General features: G+C 43.7%; 1 pseudogene; it reads left to right on the top strand.

The window, feature by feature from the left end:
- Positions 1 to 2,375: 2,375 nt before the first annotated feature.
- Positions 2,376 to 4,158, top strand: LOC114695365 (annotated as a pseudogene).
- The last annotated feature ends 5,884 nt before the right edge of the window (positions 4,159 to 10,042 follow it).

Genomic DNA, 10,042 nt, shown 5'->3' with positions numbered 1-10,042 from the left:
TGGAGAGGAAGAATATGTGTAAAAAGCCAATAGCAAGGTTGAGCAAAGGTTACCTAGAATAGGAAGCAAATACAGAAGCTGAGAAAGTTCTAAACGATATCTAGTTTCTGAGGTTTTCAGAACATTAAAATAGAAATAAATTCCAACATATGTTGCAAAACATATAGGTATATTTCAAAGACACTTGCTTGCTACTTAACACTTAAAAAATAACAGCATAATTGAACCATTTACAAGGGCATGACAGAGCTCACAAAAGATGAACTTTTTTGTTTGTTTGTTTTGGTTTTTTGAGACAAGGTTTCTCTGTGAAGCAGTCCTGACACTCACTTTGTAGCCCAGGCTGGACTCAAACTCACAATCTGCCTGCCTCTGTCTTCTGAGTTCTGGGATTAAAGGCATGTGCCACCACTGCCCAACAAGACTAATTTTCAGTACATCTCAGGCCATCACCTGTGTGTATCTTTGGATTAGCAATAGGGCGCAAGGCTTTCTGGTTTTGTTTTGTGTTTTTTGCTTTTCTTTTAGAGACAAGGTCTTATGTGGCCCAGGCTGGCCTTGAACCTGCTATATGTGATGTTTCTCATTCTTTTCCTGCTGCCTATGGATTCGGATGTAGAACTCTCAGTTCCTTCTCCAGCACCATGTCTGCCAGCACACTGCCATGCTTCCCTGTTAGCACTCAGACCCACTTCTTGGAATCCTAGCCAATAAGCAGATAATACCCTGGCCGGCCCAGCGTCCTGACGGCATCCTAAGTTCCCATTTCCTTTAAAAAAAAAAAAAAAGACTCCTCCCTTTCTCTCTCTCCCCCTCCCCCTCCTCCTCTCCCTCTCTCCCTCTCTTCCCCTCCCTCTCCCCCACCCCTCGCCCTCCCCCTCCCTTCTCCTCACTACACACCTTCCCCTCCCTTCTCTCTCTTTTTCCCTATCTCTCCTTCCCTCTCTTTCCCTCTCCCCTCTCTTCTCCACACCAAATTAAACTCTCCATTGAGTGCTGTCTGCATGGCCTCTCTGTCTCTCACCCACTGTGGGTCACCTTGGCTCCATCCGCAAAGGCCTCCCACAAATGCCATTTCCTAACATTCCCACCATGATGATAATGGCCTAAATCTCTGAAACTGTAAGCCAGACCCAACTAAATGTTTTGTTTATAAATGTTGCTGTGGTAATGGTGTCTCTTCACAGAAACTGAAACCCCAACAAGACATAAGTTGGTACCAGGGACTGGGATATTGTGCTGATAGGCTTGACCACGATTTTGTTTGGAGGAATGTGGACTTTCAGACTTTTGAGCCCATCTTACATGCAGCAGATAAGAGTGAGTTTGCTTTAGAGTATTCATTAAAACTGGCTGTTGTTTTTTGTTTATGTGCCTCTATGGAAAAAAACATGCTTTTTGCCACGCATGGCTTGTCTACCATGAGGGGCTTATCCTTGTGACTGGACACTTTACTCATGTGACTCTTAACCCTGAGAGTATAAATTGTCTGATGCTCTGAATAAAGCTGGCTATTGCATGAGACTTCAGTTTGCCTCATTTTACACTCCATTCTCCCAAGTTCACACTGCCAGTTAGAGCAGTAAACAGTTATGAGCTGCTCTGTGGGTGTTGGGAATGGAACCCAGATCCTGGGGAAGAACAGCCTGTGCTTCTAACCCATGAGGCGTCTCTCCAGCCTTTTGTTTTTGTTTTTGTTTTGTTTTTAAATACAAGCTGGCCTTGACCTTGCAGTGATCCTGCTGCCTCTGCCTCCTGAATGAGTGATGGACAACAGGTGGGTGCCCTCTGCTGGGCTTTTCCTTCTGCCCCTTTGTTTCTTTCTTTAAAAAAAAAAAAGTGTGTGTGTGTGTGTGTGTGTGTGTGTGTGTGTGTGTGTGTGTTACTGTGGTTGATATATTGTGTACCCTAACAAACTTATCTGGGAATCAGAGGACAAAGCCAGCCACTGAATTGGACAGAGAGGCCAGACAGTGGTAGCACACACCCTTAATCCTCTCACTCAGGAGGCAGAGATCCATCTGGCTCTCTGTGAGTTCAAGGCCACACTGGAAACAGCCAAGGGTGGCGGCACATACCTTTAATCCCATCACTTGAGATCTCATACACACGCCTTTAATCGCAGGAAGTGATGGCAGGAAGCAGAAAGGTGGATAAGGCACGAGGACCAGGAACTAGAGGCTTTTTAGCAGCCATTCATCTGAGACACTTTGACTTCGAGGTTTTCAGTCTGAGTATGCAGGAACTCTCTTTGGCAGAGGATTTTGTAAAGGAAAGAAGGTGGTGTTTTCGGGGCCCTCTCTCCAGAGCCCCTTGGCCGGCAGCCACTCTCAAGGCACTGTGACCCCCCCACCCGGGGTGCAGCCCCAGGGACCATGGCGAAGAAGAGTCCCGAGAATGGTATCTATAGCATGTCTGGTGACAAAAAGAAGGGTCCTCTCATTGTGTCCAGGTCCGGCGGTGCCCCGGCCAAGGGCGATAGCCCCCCGGGGCCTTGGGGCGACCGGTGGCCGCCTTGTGGTGCCTCCTCGAGAGACCTGGACACGCCAGATGGACTTCATTATGTCCTGTTCGCCCTGGTTGGGGGAATCCCTATTTTCTTCCTGGAAATCTCACTGGGCCAATTCATGAAGGCCGGCAGCATCAACATCTGGAACATCTGTCCCCTATTCAAAGGCCTGGGCTATGCCTCCATGGTGATTGTCTTCTGCTGCAACATCTACTACATCATGGTGCTGGCCTGGGGCTTCTATTACCTGGTCAAGTCATTTACCACCACTTTGCCCTGGACCACGTGTGGCCACACCTGGTACACTCCCTACTGTGTGGAGATATTTCCCCGTGAAGACTGTGCCAAGGCCAGCCTGGCCAACCTCACATGTGACCAGCTTGCTGACCATCGGTCCCCTGTCATCGAGTTCTGGGAGAACAAAGTCCTGAGGCTCTCTGCAGGGCTGGAGGTGCCAGGGTCCCTGAACTGGGAGGTGACCCTATGCCTGCTGGCCTGCTGGGTGCTGGTCTACTTCTGTGTGTGGAAGGGGGTCAGGTCAACAGGAAAGATGGTGTACTTCACCGCTACATTCCCCTATGTGGTCCTCGTCGTGCTGCTGGTGTGAGGGGCGCTGCTGCCTGGAGCCCTGGATGGGATCGTCTACTATCTCAAGCCTGACTGGTCAAAGCTGGGGTCCCCTCAGGTATGGGTAGATGCCCAGATGCAGGTTTTCTTCTCCTACACCATCGGCCTGGGGGCCCTCACAGCCCTAGGCAGCTTCAACAACAACTGCTACAAGGATGCCATCATCCTGGCACTCATCAACAGTGGGACCAGCTTCTTTGCTGGCTTTGTGGTCTTCTTCATCCTGGGTTTTATGGCCACAGAGCAGGGTGTGCACATCTCCAAGGTGGCAGAATCAGGGCCTGGCCTGGCCTTCATTGCCTACCCATGGGCTGTCACACTAAAGCCTGTGGCCCCACTCTGGGCTGCCTTGTTCTTCTTCATGCTGCTGCTGCTCAGTCTGGACAGCCAGATTGTAGGTGTGAAGGGCTTCATCACTGGCCTCCTGCTATTTCCGTTCCCAAAGGGAGATCTCCGTGGTCCGCTACTGTGTCCTCGGCCTTGTCATCGATCTCCATGGTGACTGATGGCGGGATGTACGTCTTCCAGTTGTTTGACTACGACTCGGCTAGCAGCACTACCCTGCTTTGGCAAGCCTTTTGGGAGTATGTGGTGGTGGCTTGGGTTTATGGAGCTGTCCGCTTCATGGATGACATTGCCTGTGTGATTGTGTACTGACCTCGCCCCTGGATGAAATGGTGCTGGTCCTTCTTCACACCATTGGTCTGCATGGGCATCTTCATCTTCGACGTTGTATGCTACGAGCTGCTGGTTTACAACAATGCCTATGTGTACCCATGGTGGGGCGAAGCCACAGGCTGGGCCTTTGCACTGCCTTCCATGCTGGGTGTGTCCCTCCACCTCCTGGGTTGTCTCCTCAGGGCAAAAGGAACCATGGCAGAGCGCTGGCAGTACCTGACCCAGCCTGTCTGCGGCCTCCACCATTTGGAATACAGATCTCAGGATGCAGATGTCAGGGACCTGATCACCTGACTCCAGGGTCCAAGAGCAGCAAGGCTGTCGTGGTGGAGAGTGTCCTGTGACAGGCACCCCAAGCTCATATCACCAGCTCATCCTTTGGTAGCCATAGCAGCCCCTGATTTAGCCTCTACCCATCCCTCCAGGGGGCTTGCCTTCCTTGACAGTTTGGGGGTCTGCCTGGGGGGAGGAGAGGAAGCACCATGAGTGATAACAAAAATAACTTTTTCCATTTTTAATAAAATGCCAAAAATATCACAACCCAAAAAAAGTATCTTGGTGAAGAAGAATGGAACCTGTTGTATTTCAAACTTGGGAATGGCTGTGAGACATGATCCTGCCACATATACAATTGACATTACTCCAAACCACAGAGTAGACACACACACACACACAACACACACACACACACACACACACCCAAAAAACTTCTGCAGGAAACCATGACCACACCTAACAACAACTTTGAAGTCTCCAAAAAGATGATGGGATCCCACAACGATGATTCCATGTGGACTATGATAAAGCCATTAAGCTGATTAACACCACCCAAAGATTGGTTTTGAACTACAAACTGCTCAGAATAATTTCTAGATGGCTTTAGCTGATCCCCACAACAACGATTTCATCAGGATGATGATAACACCACTAAGATGACAAACAACACCCAAAGATCTGCTTCGGACTACAAACTGCTCAGGACAATATCGAGATGGCTAGCTGAGATGATTCAGCCTCACTCAAGCAAGGACTTGAGACAAGCCCTGCACGTTCAAATTATGCAGAGACTGATCCAGCTACTACTCCTAGGACTTGACAATTAACCCAAAATTTTTCTTTTCAGGATTCCCTAAAGATGCCTTCACCCCCAGACAGCAGGAAGTAATTTTAAGAACATGATGCCCACTTTCCCAAGATAAGATAAAAGGTAGATTATTGAATCTATTTTGAAAAAAAGATATATAATGATGGATAAAGGGTAGATTACTGAATGTATTCTGAAAAGAAAAAAAGAGAGAGATGGATATGATAAGATAAAAAGATAGATTATTGAATCTACTTTTAGAAGGCAACTACTAGTTTTAAATATTTTACATTGGATTGGATTTTGTATATTGTAAACTAATTATGTATATTGATACAAATTTGAGATTGATTTTGTTAGAAAATACTTATACATATATTTCTAATCTTATTCAAGGTATTGTACCTATACAGTTCATTTAACAATGCCATGCAATTTGCTAATCCTTGAAAGTTTTATTACCAACTAATTAGGATATAAAGAAATGTAAGTTGGTAATTAGTCATTATAATCGAACTTGTAGTCATATTAGGTATGTTTTCAAGGTCAAGCAGAGATATATTTTAGATAGACAGGTCATCTTCAAACACTTCAGAGATCTACAGAATATGGCATTTAAGATGTTTTAATAACAGATTTTTTTTTCTCTTTTTTTTAATGAGTATGAGACATGTCTGCTCCTGGCAGCACCAATCTACTTCAGAGAAGATGATGGGCATTGAAGAGATTCCATTTGGAGTTTACTTTCCTTGTGGCAAAAATTAGCCACTGGGCAAGAAAGTGCCCTTGCATCAACTGTTGACAGTATGCTGTCCAAAATGGACAAGCAGGACACAAAACAAAGGACTACTGATCCTTGCCAAGACAAGGTAGGAAAGCTCTTTAGAAAATCCTGCTTCACAGATGAGTCTGTCAGATATGCCAGGCCTGTAGGCTGAAAATGGAAGCCCCAACATTGCAGAGAAAGCACAGGTGACTGTCCAGGCAGCCAGCTGTTTCTGTCATAACTCACATTTTTTGGAAGTCACTTGTTTGCACTTCCTGCTTACTCAGTTAATATTATTTCCTTCTTGGGTCTCTGAGGGAGTTGAAGATTAGATAGTTATAGTTTTTCTTGTTAACAAGTTTGGAAAAGAAACTCACTACAGAGGTATAAAGTGTATAAGTTTGAAAGACATCAAGAGATAGTATTTGGTTGGTAACACAAGTTAGGGTAGAAGGTGAATTAGGCACAACATTTTGGACTCACCAAAATAGGATAAATAATGGAGTTTTTTATTTGAATTTGTCAAATGTCTTACTGTACTTGTTGTATATAGTTTGTTTATTATATTAGTTATAACCTTCTTTTATTATTTTAGACATAAAAGGGGAAATGTGGTTGATATATTGTGTACTCTAATAAACTTATCTGGGGGTCAGAGGACAAAGCCAGCCACTGAATTGGACATAGAGGCCAACAGTGGTGACACACACCCTTAATCCTCTCACTCAGGAGGCAAAGATCCATCCGGATTTCTGTGAGTTCAAGGCCACCCTGGAAACAGAGTCAGGTGTGGTGGCATACACCTTTAATTCCAGCACTTGAGATCTCATGCCTTTGCTTGGGAAGGACACACGCCTTTAATCACAGGAAGTGATGGCAGGAAGCAGAAAGGTATATAAGCCGTGAGGACCAGGAGCTAGAGGCTTTATTTTTAGCAGCAATTCAACTGAGACACTTTTGGGTGAGGACTGGGAGGCTTTCAGTCTGAGTAAACAGGAACTCACTCTCTTTGGCTGAGGATTTCTAGCGGTAAGAACATGGCTGGCTTCTTTCTGCTTCCCTGATCCCAATATCTGGCTCTGGGTTGTTTTTTTTATTATTATTATTATTATTATTATTATTATTATAATTAAGACTGTTTAGCAATTTGTCTTACATGTTACCAATTTTTTGTTTGTTTGTTTTGATTTTTGTTTTTCATCCTTTTTTATTGAAAGAGTGAAAGAGAGAAAGAAAATGAAGTTGGGTAGGTGTAGAGGTGGAGGGGGGGGCTGGGAAGAGGAGAGGGGAAGAATATAATCAAAGTCTAGTGTCTAAAAACTTTAATTTAGTTATCCTGTAACATTCATGCTGTTATCATGAGTGGATACATCTTACCTGGCATATCAGTATTACAGCATGCATGGTCCATCACTGGGTAAGACCACTAATACATTTTCTACCCCAGTAGTTTGCATAGCAACTTAGACACAATGAAAGCCAGGTTCCAAGGGAGAAGTTTCTGGGTCAATTCCAGCTGGATTTCTATGTCCTTCTGTGAGCTGTGTCCTCAGCAGTAAAGTATCATCATCCAGTTCTGGGGCAACCAAGAGCAGTGGAAACAGTAATTGTGTTCCTGGAAACTCCCTGGCCAAGAACCCCTATAGAGGTATCTCACCTGTGGCACTGAGATTTTCATTTAATAACCCATGTCTTCAGGGAAACCTTATTTTTTGAGACTGTATCTGTAACTGATCCCGGAGCTCACATTTCTATTACACTGGCCAGCTAGCAATCCCCAGCAATTTTCCCATCTTTGCTTGCCCAGGCTGGGATTACAGGTGTGTGCCTCCATGCCTGGCTTTTACATGGGTTCTAGAGGATTGAACTCAGTTCCTCACACTTGTGCCACAAGCGCTTTACCAAGCAAGCCATCTCCTAGCCCCTTCTTCCTTTTTCTTAATCCAGCAACACTACAGTATTGTGGATGTTACCAGAGAGCCTGATAATCAGATTGGTATGGCTATACCATACATTAATGAAAGTATGACATGGAAGATGAGATTCCAACCCCAGCTTTGCTGCTTTCTAGCTTATAGACCCAGTCAACCATTGGCTCTCAAGATCTCAAGGGGTCTTCTTCAGATTTCTATGCTTTCCCATGTAATTTGCAAGAAATCTGTATCATTCTGGTAACCAGACAAAAATTGATACGATTTTTAAAAGCTAAAATAAGACATTTACTTCATAGTCTGTTATGAAGATTAATGTGATGTTAAATATCAAATGGTTTGACAAAATGCATCAATATATGGAAGTAATATATTATTAATATATTAATATAGTATTAATAATACTCTCAAAACAAATTTTGCATTCAATATTGTGAAAGACTAATGCTCATCAAGGCTTTAGACCAGAAAATTACCTTAGTGTTTGTCATTTGTATGTGTATGTATGTGTTTATATTTTTAAGTTTAGGATTGCTGATTTACTGAATTTATTTTATTTTATTTTTTTTATTTTTTTATTTTTTTATTTTTTTTGGTTTTTTCGAGACAGGGTTTCTCTGTGTAGCTTTGCGCCTTTCCTGGAGCTCACTTGGTAGCCCAGGCTGGCCTCGAACTCACAGAGATCTGCCTGCCTCTGCCTCCCAAGTGCTGGGATTAAAGGCATGCGCCACCAACGCCCGGCAGATTTACTGAATTTAAACCATAATCTATAGGCAATATTAACAAGAAGTGTCCTTTCTAGCATAGTACTACAGAGAACTCCAGGTCTACTGAGAGTCCATGTCTTAGAAAATAAGGTGAAGAGTAACTGAGGAAGACATTAGAATTGACCTCTAGCCTCCACATGCACACACATGCCCATATGCCTGCACATACCATACACATGTACACATGCCTGCACATACCACACACACACCACACAATACACCACACACCACACACATACACCACACACATATATGCACACACACAAAAAACAATTCTGTAAGTAATTTGTAGAAAAATTTGACTTGAAATAATTTAAATTTATGTATGCCACTCAATGTGAATGAATATTCATATAATTCACTGCAAAGGAAGTGTAAGCTTCCTTCTCCTGATGGGGAATATTATTTTAAAGTGTGTTGCATTTTTTCTACTGCTTTTGTTAACAATTCAAAGATGTCTTTGATTAAATAAAATTAACCTTCGAGCAGGAGGCTGAGTCAGCAAGTAGCTGACAGGAAGTGTTAAGGAGGAACCACATGTAGCAAGGGTTTTTTAAGTGGAGACTGAGAGGATGCTGGGTTTTTTAAGAGGCTCCAGCAAAGGCAGAAGGTTAGCTACTTGGTACTTCGCCACTCTGAGCAAGCAGAATTCCACCTAAACTGTTGAATCATGAATTCTTTAGATTTGGATAAAGTTTCCCTTAGCAGCTTTGAAAGAGTCAGTGCCTGAGGGAACAAAATCCCCCCAGGCTGCAGCCCTTGCATCCAAACCTCTGCTGGTAGCAGCAGGAGTTGCAATCTCTGATTAGGACAGCTGTTTCTTAAGGGGCAGCCACTGTAGATAACAAAAAACAGTTAAAACGTTCTTCTATAATCATCTGAAGAAAATCAGGTCAGAAAAGCCAGGACAGGGCTAGAGAGATGGCTCAGGTGCTGTGGAATAATCCTTTTGTACATTGTGAAGATGTGTTGCTCTCATTGGTTTGATAAACAGCTAACTGGCCAATATCTAGGCAGAAAGAGGTTAGATGGAAGAGCCAGGCTGAGAGAACTAGGGAAGAAGGAGGGCGGAGTTGCCAGCCAGATGCAGAGGAAGCAGGAGATGAACATGCTGTGCTGAAAAAAGGTGCCACCACATGGTAGAGTGTAGGTGAGAAATATAGGTTAATTTAAGATGTGAGAACTAGTTAGTAACAAGCCTAAGCTATTGGCTGATCATTTATAGTTAATAATAAGTCTCTGTGTTAGTTATTTGGGAGTTAGCAGGCAGGACGGAAAAGTCCAACTACACTTGGGCTAAGAGCATTTGTTGCTTTTGCAGAGAACTTGGGTTCAGTTCCAAGTGCTCACATTGCTGCTCACAACTATCTTCAATTTCACCTCCAGGAGATCTAACACCCTCTTTTGGCCTCTGAGGACACTAAGCATGCACATGATACACACACATTCATGTAGGCAAAATATTCATATATTTAAGATTTAAAAATCTTAAAAAAAATAAAATAAATGAGACCCGCAAGCCTCACTTACTTGGGAGCTGAGGTCATGTGTGGTACAGATAACAAGGACAGGTGTAAATAACTGGACTATCATAGCTTCCAGGAAGGTGAAAACAATTTCACTGAATGACTCATTGTGTGCTGAAATTTAGCACAGTCCCTTTAACAGAAAGTACAGTTC

The sequence above is a fragment of the Peromyscus leucopus genome, chromosome 6 (genome assembly GCF_004664715.2).
Source record: "Peromyscus leucopus breed LL Stock chromosome 6, UCI_PerLeu_2.1, whole genome shotgun sequence".
NCBI lineage: Eukaryota > Metazoa > Chordata > Mammalia > Rodentia > Cricetidae > Peromyscus > Peromyscus leucopus.
The sequence above is the reverse complement of the archived record's forward strand: the minus strand, read 5'-3'. Positions and strand labels throughout refer to the sequence as shown.